The 8,628-nt window shown below is 51.8% G+C and overlaps 1 pseudogene; it reads left to right on the top strand.

Annotated features, from left to right (window-relative positions):
* The window catches only part of LOC119292692, a 25,949-nt pseudogene extending 18,408 nt beyond the window's left edge, over nucleotides 1-7,541 (top strand).
* Nucleotides 7,542-8,628: the final 1,087 nt, after the last annotated feature.

Raw genomic sequence — 8,628 nt, 5'->3', positions numbered from 1 at the left:
CCCCCCGCTAAGCTTTGTCTTGACCACGTTACTAATGACACTCCTTAATGATCCGTTGTTTTTACTGCAACAGCATTCACGTTCTGTTATTTCTTTATGCATGGAAAATATTCGGCACAAATTGCTAGAATATGTCTATGACAATGGTCTGGTGTTTATATGTACTTGCATCTTCAGCATAAGTATCATTTGTTTGAGCTCAGTTTGTCTGTAAGTAGCGATAATCTGAGAACATAATTATGAATGTTGGTATATCAGATTCTAACAGATGCTGCTCTGCTGAAGAGGCAAAAACTGGAAATAGAGGAACTTCGCAAAAAGCTGCAGGTTTGTCTTGCTTGCTTGATGTTGCTCTCCGTATGTGACGTGCATTACTGTTACTTAAAGTTTTTTGTTTAAATTTCAGGGTTCCCATTCTGAAGTCTTGGAGCAGGTTATCCTAAAGCAACGCAATGACATGCATAAGGTATGTAAAGACTAACATTTCCAGTAGAACAGGTGTTTCCTATTCATTATGAACTTCCTCTTATGGCACATTGTACGACTGTTAAACTGTTTTTAACATATGAAGTTATGCTGATTATCTCTTGCAGTCTGAACTCGAGCGTGATCGTCTAGCAATGGAACTTGAAGACGAAAGGAGGTTAAGGGAGATATTAGAGCACCGGTTGGCCGAGCAAAAGATGTCACAGAACCACAACAATACTGACATATCAGTAGAGCAATTTGCTGATTCTAGCCAGGTATGCTTGGTGAGGCAGCAACACGTAAAACTTTTGTTAGTTCAATGTGTAGTCAATTCGAGTTTCATATTTTCAATTTTTGCACATCTTCGTCCTGGTCCTCTGGAACCACATCACATTCTTCCTTTCAACCTGCTTGTTAATACTCAAGCCCAGATGTTGGTGAAATTCACAACTATTGGTTGACCTTTTGCAGCTAGACGTATTAAAAACTCCAGATTCTCAGCGGACACAGGATGGATTCATTGCTAGCCGCTCACACTATTTGAAGGATGCAGAGTTCTGCCCAATACCTGAAAATTTAGGTTCTGTGGCTGATGAGGATCTCTGGATGCAATTGAATAAAGAATGCATCACTGATCTTGATATGCTTGAAATGACATCTGATTTTAAATGTCCTCCGTCCCCAGAAGATACGACAGCGGTAAGTCCAGTTTCAATTATTTTTCTTTGATGATCCTGCAAACATGTTTGTCTACAGGTATTTTAGGCGGTATGTGTTTATAGACTAGAAGCAAACATGCACTTTGCTGCGCCAAATCATTTTTCTTCTTGTAAATTTTTGAAGATCCATATGATTTTTTGGAACTGATGTGGAATAACCAACAATTATAAGGCTTAAAATACATCAAAGCTGCCATGGGGTTCTATCCTTAGGGAGCTTAAAAACTTGTAAGATTAGAATGTTAGGTATGTGCGACATTTTTATATTGAATAGCCCAAGGGCATTTTACACAAGCCTTGGGGGTATAAGAAAGGAAATACAGACTAATACGGACTCCTATACCAATAATAATACTCCTCAACAGCCCCCTCAAATGCTAAGTGTATGCAATAACATTGCATTTCAAGAAGTGTAACACTAGAGAAAAAAATAATGATAAAAAATCTGCGTCTTGAGAGTGTCATCGTAGCATGGACAATCTTCAAAACTTTTTTTAGGGAACTATTAGCACACATACTTGATTGGACTGGCTGTTTGATGTTTGAATAGTAATAAGAGCATCTCCAGCCGTTCGGCCCCCCAAGGGACTGAAATAGCGCCTCCTGGGGGTTAACTGGCGATATTTCCGCCATGGGGGCACTTGGGTTCCCAACCGCCGCCCCAAGTTGGCACCCAGACACCGTTTTTCAAATGCAAATTGGGCTCATTCATAGAAAATGACTCGATTTTGGATGAGATTTAGGCGGTTTCATTCATATTTGTACAAATTTAAAGACATACATAAAAACTTACAAAAAATTGTGCCACCGCCGCCGCCCCGAGCCTAGTTCATGCTGAGGAGCTTGTAGAAGGCGATGTAGTTGTCGCCGCTGTCATCGTCATCGCCGTCGTCCTGCATGCCGCCATCCTTGCTGCAGCCCTGCCCTGGATCGCTGCTGCGGACGGGGTTGGTCGGCGCCGGCGCCTCGTCGTCGCTGTCGAGGACGATGACGCCATCCTCCTCGCGGCCCAGCGTCGCTCGGCGATCTCCTCCAGCGCGGCACTAACGCTCCATCTCCTCCCACACGTAGTCGTCGCACGACCATTTCAGGCCGGTGTCGAGGTCGGCAGCCATCTCCACGTGTTCTTGTTTGATGACCACGGGCGTCACCGACTCCTTCAGCCTGACCAGGCGAAGATGGTCGCGGGGAGGTGAAGGTTGGCGGCGACCCTCGTTTATGACGAGGTTGCCGCCGCGGCTGCGTCGGTGCTCCGGCGTCTCCTGGGGCTCGGGCTTGACAACGGAGCGGCGTCGTGCCGAAGGAGCGAGAGCTGGAGGATGACCCCACCATGCACCTCGGCAGCCATGAGCTCCTGCTCCGACGCGAGAACGACGGTGCCGGGTACTCCAACGGCGGCTCGTTGCCGCCTTCGATGTGCTCGAGGACGGTGTGGAGCGTGCGCCCGGGGACGCCCCACCACTGACAGCGGCTGTCGCAGTTGTGGTGCCCCCTTGGTGCCAAAGTGCTGAAGCTGGTCGGCGTGGTGGCGCTAGAAATACGCCATCCACAGAGTGGGGGTTGTCGACGGCATACCTCGTCTGCTGCTGCGCTTCCTCGGGCAAGGACGCCCGGAGGGCGGCGGGGGCACGGGGACGCCTTCGGCGTTGAGCCTCCAAGCGCCCGGCACGCGCATGTCGGGCGGCGCCGGGTAGTTGGCCTTGTGGAGAACGCATGCCTCCCACTCGTGCAGATGCCGGCGGCCGAAGGCGTTGGCCGCCGCTCCGTCGTCGAGGAACCTCTCCGCCATGGGCTCGGGCTTGACAGTGAAGGAGAGAGGGCGAGAGCAAGGACGGCGAAGGAGAGAAGGTGGTCGGCGGCGAGAGAGAGATGGTTGTGGCATGGCGAGTGTGCGGCCGAAGGCGGCTTTTATAGCGCCGAGGGGGCGGCAGCAGTGCGGACGCGTGGCGGGAAATGGCGGGACGGGCAGCGGCTCGCCTTCAATGCGCCGCCCGTGATCAATGGAAGGCTGATCAGCGGCAGCCTTGGCATTAATTCACGCGGGAGCCGAGGCGATGAGATGAGGACGATGATGCCTAGTCACTGACTCGATGGGCCCATGGGGTGGGAATATGGCGCGTGAAGTTTTGGCGCCATTTTTCTTTCCCCCGACGCCCCGGTCGGCCCCCAACGTGCTATGTTCGGCCTGAGTCCGTCGGCGCCAATTTCGGGCCTAACCGGCGAAATTTGGGCTCTTGGGGGCGCGACCGGGCCTTTTTTTAAGCCGACGATAAAAAAGGGGCCTGGGGGCGAGTGGAGATGCTCTAAGTAAGAATCTCTTACTCAACATGTGTAGCACTCACGCAACCAAAGACGTGCAAAAACAGGCGTTTCACCTGGTCAAATGAACAAGAGGACCCAACACTCGTCAGCATTGACAAGGTTTTCTGCAACTTCGAATGGGATAATCTGTTCCCCAACTACATGCTCATGGCAGCCTCGACTGTATGCTCGACCACTGTCCTCTCCTACTGGCAAACACGGCTGCACCAACGCGCAAACCTCCATTCAAATTTGAATCCTTTTGGACACGCTTCCCCCACTTCCAGGAGACAGTGCAACGAGCCTGGCTACACCCGACGGAGCTTGCCTGCCCGATCACGCGGATCAAGCAGAAGATGAAGCGGACTGCATACGATCTCAGGATCTGGGCCAGATCGTTATTCAGCGATGCCAAGGTTCAGTTCCACCTAGCTACAGAAATTGTGCTCTGGTTTGACATCGCCCAGGAGAAGCGCCTGCTCACAGCTGCAGAATTCCATCTGCGGAAGCAACTCAAGCAGAGGATTATTGGCCTTGCTGCGATTGAGCGTGCGCGCAAGCGGCAGGCGTCAAGGATCACTTGGCTAAAGGCTGGGGACGCCAAGATCGCCTTCTTCCAAGCCAAGATCAACTCCCGCAGAAGAAAGAACTTCATCCACTCTCTGCATTCATAGTCTGGAATGGCCACCGCTCATGCAGACAAAGCAGCTGTCGCTCATGATCATTTTGTCAAGCTGCCGGGCACCAAACAGAGCCGCGGCTGCTCCATTAACTGGGAGGCGATCAAGCTGTCGTCTGTCTAGATCGCAGACCTCGAAAATCCCTTCTCTAAAGCCGAGGTCGGGGCTGCGGTCCTCGCTTCTCCGGCTGACATGGCTCCAGGGCCGGATGGTTTTCCGGGCGCCTTCTTCAGAACATGCTGGAGCACTATCAAAAACGACGTCATGGTGGTGTTTGAGCACTTCTACAGACTTGCCGGGGGCATGTTCTCGGACCTGAACTCAGCCATGATCGCCTTGCTGCCAAAAAAGGATGGCGCCACCTGCATGGGAGATTTTCGTCCTATCAGCCTCATTCACTCCATTGCCAAGTTGATTGCCAAGGTGCTCTCGATGCGGCTGGCGGCTGTCATCAGCATGATAATCTCCCCCGCGCAGTCTGCTTTCCAGAGGTCCAAATGCATACATGATAGCTTCTTGTTCGTCCAAAACAGCGTCCGCGCTCCGCATCGCCGCAAGACCCAGCTCTGTTACCGAAACTAGATATAGCGAAAGCGTTTGACAGTGTTTCCTGGGAATACATCTTTGAGCTTCTGCAAAAAATGGGCTTCCCGGCGCGATGGAGGGATTGGGTGGCCCTTCTCCTCTCAACCTCATGTCGTCATGCCTGCTCAATGGAATCCTAGGGGACAACATTCTGCATCGACGTGGTCTTCGACAGGGCGATCCTCTATCCCCCTTGCTGTTCATCATCTGCATCGACCCTCTACATCGCCTTCTTGAAGCCGCCACTAGGGACGGCCACCTCCAATCCATCCCTGGGCGGGCCGCGCGCATGCGCACTAGCCTTTATGCCGACGTCGCTGTAATCTTCATCAACCCGGTGCGACACCAGATAGACGAGCTCCTCCGCATTCTTCACTGCTTCGGCGAGGCCACGGGCCTCAAGGTGAACCTGGCAAAATCCTAGGCCATTCCGATCGCCTGTGATGGAATCGATCTTGTCACCGTGCTGCAAAATTTTGGAGGGACCATGGCGGCTCTACCCACTAGATATCTAGGTCTCCCGATCACCATTGGCAAGCTTAAACTAGTCCACCTGCAGTTCATCTTAGATAGAATCCGGGCACGGCTCGCGGGCTGGAAGGGTAGGCTGATGCCCATCGCGGGCAGGCGCGTACTTGTGCGATGCGTGCTCTCGGCCATGCCTACTTTCGCCATCCCTGTCCTGCGGGCACCGAAGAAGTTTTTCAAGGACATCGACAAGGTCCGGCGGTGATTCTTCTGGGCTCAGGACGAGGAGCTCACTAGAGGGAAGTGCAAGGTGGCTTGGCAAGTGGTCACCAGGCCGGAACGCGCAGGCGGACTGGGCATCCATGACTTGTCGGCCTTCAGTCGTGCGCTGCGGCCTCGTTGGCTCTGGCTTGCCTGGACGCAGCCGGGCCGCCCCTGAGTTGGCTCGGGCACCCCTTGCAATGCAGCTGATCAAGCGCTATTCGCGGCCTGCACGGTGGTGACCATCAGCAATGGCGCAACGGCGTCTTTCTGGTCCTCCAACTGGCTCGGCGGCAGGCCGCTCTGCACGGCATACCCTGCGCTCTTCGCTCAATCCATCCGCAAGAACAGATCAGTCCGAGACGCGATGCTCCAGGACAGATGGATCCTCGACCTTCGCCACGGTAACTTTGGTAGCATCATCCACATGGTGTTGCAGCTGGCCAGAGAATTAAGAAGTGCTGGAATCACACTCTGATGAAGGAAGGGAGGACACGATCAGATGGACCCCATGCAGCTCCGGCAAGTACTCAGCACGCTCCGCCTACGACGTCCAGTTTGCGGAGAACCCAGCACTGAACTTCAAGACGTCTCTATGGAAGGCATGGGCTCCGGGCAAGATGAAAATGCTGCTCTGGCTGTTGCATTTGGACAGATTATGGTGCAACGACAGACTGCAGCGTCGCGGCTGGGACAATCGCTACTTCTGTCAGCTCTGTGTGCGCCATCTCGAGACCTCATCGCACCTCTTCTGGGAATGCTCATTTGCCACCCAAGTTTGGAACACGGTGGCTACCTGGACTGGGTGCAGTGCACTGGGGCACAACAGCTGGAGCAGTGGAGCATCCACTGCTGAGCGGGTTCAGTTGATCGTTGGCGGAGCAACACCAGGCACAAAGAAGGGAACCAGTCGATGCTCTCCTTGGTCATCTGGCACATCTGGATCGAGCGCAATGCATGCACCTTCAGAGGAAAGACCCCAAGTGTCAACAACGTCACTGAAGCCTGTCGTCGGGACATGGAGCAATGGAGGATCGCTGTAGCCAAATGCATTGAGCACCCCTTTGGGGACGTACCATGAGAGATAGCGATTAGTCCCACGGGCTACTTTAGGAGCCCGCTAAGCTGGCAGTGTACCTCTTCTTTTCACCCCTTTGATCGCTTGATCAACCATTGTTTCCCACACTCTCCTGCTTAATGAAATGAAAGCCAGAAATGGCCGCTTTCAAAAAAAAAAAACTCCATTCGCCATTGCTAGTTTTTTTTTATTGCAAATGATAATTTGTCATTGAGCTGCTAAATTTGGCCACCAGACTAACACTTTTGTCGCTGCCAATACTTGTCTTGTCCGCACAGGTTGTGCCATTAGAGGAGCCTATTGACGTGAGATGCCTTAGGCTAGAAACTGCATGCAGCTCCGATGGGCAACAGCTCGAGGATTCAAAAGCAAGATGCACAACTCTCGAGAAGGAGCTTGAGCTGCTCAAGGTGGAAAACTCATCCTTGCGACAAGAGCTCGCCAAGTCGAAGCACGACACAAATCATGAGAAAGAGGGGCTGCTTAAGGAGCTGGAGACCGAGAGGTACAAGATGGAGGAGCTCAAGCAGGATATCAGGCTCTTTAGCCAGGCCTTCTCACAGAGGCAGGGTCATCTGACGTCCCTGTACACCAAGTCCAAGGTCATCGTGGAGAACTGCAAGGCCTCTCGGGTGGCATTGCCCTAAGGAGAGCCTCAGCTGCTTTGGAAGTTTTTCCATTTCTGCAACACTGCTTTACTGTAGATTTCGTGGTGCCTGTAATACAAGTGTGCGTGTCGTGTGTGTGCAGTGTGCGGGGTTTTCTAATTCAGTCGTTATCATTAAGTGTGTGTAAGCAAGATCTGGAAACCGGTGTGGGTATACCTAGGAAAAGGGCATTGGTTTTATTTGTCGCTAGATGATACTCCGCGCGTTGCTGCAGGACATGTAAATTCTACTTTTCGTAAGTTGCTTGGAAGGAGCACATTATAATACTTGATGAAAAGTTAACATCAAATAAAGATCTGATGGTACATTTATATTTCCCTTTGCAATGGTGAATAATACTCCCTCTGTACCGAAATAGTTGTCGCTGGAGTAGCTACTCCAGCGACAACTATTTTGGTACGGAGGGAGTACATGGCATGGACATGGACATGGCATGGAAGGCTATACCCCTCAATCTAGCAGGGGAGGCAGGTATGGAGGTGCCAGTCATGGCGCAGTAGCGTCGAGGGTGGTGACGGTGTTGGAGTCATCAATTTTCTGATGTCCGTCAACGCTATGGAGTTGGTGTGTTGGAACGTCAGAGGCCTTAACAACCCGGCCAAGAGGAAGGCCCTTAGAGGTTTTGTTGACTCGGTGAACGCGGCGATTGTATGTATTTTAGAAACCAAGCTAGAGGTAGTGAACATCTATGTAATCCTGCAATGCATGGGGCCTAACTATGATGGTTTCACCTATCTACCGGCGTCAGAGACGAGAGGAGGCATCTTTGTTGCTTGGGACACCACGCGGGTGTTGGTTACTAACTTTGTCAATGACTCTCATTGCATCACGGGGTTTGTCTCGCCGAAGGAGGGGACACCTTGGTGGCTTACCGTAGTATATGGGCCGCAAGAGGATGAACATAAAATCAATTTCCTGAACGAGCTCTCGGAAAGAAGATCGCTCTGTCCAGGGCCTTGGCTCGTGGTTGGAGACTTTAACCTTATTCTATATGCGGCGGATAAGAATAATTCCAATTTAGACCGGAGAATGATGGGGAAATTCAAGCGTTTCGTGGATAACAACGCGCTCAAGGAGCTATTTTTGCATGGGCGAAAGTTCACGTGGAGCAACGAAAGGGAGACGCCCACGCTTACCAAGATCGACCGCGCGTTCGTATCCGTGGATTGGGAGATAGATCACCCGGATTGCTTGTTGCAAGCCCTGTCCACGGAGCATTCAGATCATTGCCCCTTACATCTCACACTCCATGAGCCAATGCATTATAAAAAGAGGTTCCGCTTTGAGAAGTTTTGGGTTAAAATGGAAGGTTTTTTGGATACCGTAAAGGAGGCGTGGGTTTGCGACCCCGATATTACGGATCCTTTCTTGAGGTTGGATGTGTTACTTCGCAACACGGC

This window comes from Triticum dicoccoides, chromosome 4B, assembly GCF_002162155.2.
Source record: "Triticum dicoccoides isolate Atlit2015 ecotype Zavitan chromosome 4B, WEW_v2.0, whole genome shotgun sequence".
Classification (NCBI taxonomy): domain Eukaryota; kingdom Viridiplantae; phylum Streptophyta; class Magnoliopsida; order Poales; family Poaceae; genus Triticum; species Triticum dicoccoides.
This window is presented reverse-complemented; position numbering and strand designations above follow the sequence as displayed.